The sequence below is a fragment of the Macaca nemestrina genome (assembly GCF_043159975.1).
Source record: "Macaca nemestrina isolate mMacNem1 chromosome 4 unlocalized genomic scaffold, mMacNem.hap1 SUPER_4_unloc_5, whole genome shotgun sequence".
NCBI lineage: Eukaryota > Metazoa > Chordata > Mammalia > Primates > Cercopithecidae > Macaca > Macaca nemestrina.
Window position 1 is genome coordinate 202,883 of NW_027257559.1, and position 960 is coordinate 203,842.

The window sequence follows — 960 nt, forward strand, 5'->3', positions numbered from 1 at the left end:
GGTGCGTGGCTGAGCCTAACGTCCTTGCTCCCAGTCTGAGGGACCTTTGAGTGAACACTGACCACACAGGGTGGCCCGGGCTGTGGCAGAGGGAAGCCCAGGAGGCCCCAGACTCAGCCGGGGGTGGAAGGCAAAGGCTTCCTGAAGGGGTGGGGGCTTCCCAACTAAACAGGAAGGAGCCAGCCAAAGCATATGTCTCTGCGTGTGCCTGTGCATGTGCTTGTGCATGTTTCTGTGCCTGTGTGCATGCCTGTGTGTGCGTGTGCCTGTGTGTGTGTGCATTTCCATGTGCCTGTAGTGTGTGAAGCAGCTAGTGAGTGGCAGGCTGAGCCAGGACACACCTAATCCACCCTATTCCAGGGCTCACTCTCATGTGTAGACTAAAGGGGACCCCATTTTAGAGGCAATTGGCAAAGATGCCCATTTACCCCTGCTTCTCTGCCAGCCTTCCAGGCTCCATCCAGCCCGGCTTTTTCTCCCACTCCTCTGGGCCCTGGGTCCAGAGCCTCCTATACAAGGAGGAGGGTGTAGCCTTGGAAAGACAGCCGCCCTTGGGGAATTCCAAGGCGGCCTCCCTGTGGGAAGCTGGCCTGCGCTGACAGCATAGTCACGATGAGGCCCAGAGGGCTGTGCATGGGAAGGAGGTGAAGGAAGGTTGTGCACGGGAAGGAGGTGAAGGAAGGTTGTGCACGGGAAGGAGGTAAAGGAGGGCTGTACATGGGAAGGAGGACTGTGCATGGGAAGAAGAGAGAGATAAAGGCCTCTTCTGGGAGGCCCGTCCCCCTGGGTCCCAGGCGAGCCCCTGAGCAGCGTCCCTCTGGGCCTGACACCTGGCACCTCCCTGTCTGGCTGGGACTTGGGAGACCACAGGGACCACTTCTGACCACCAGGTGTCGCCAGCACTGGGAAGAGGCCTCCCGGGCAGCCCCAGGCCTGAGGTGGGGGAAACGGGGCGGGGTC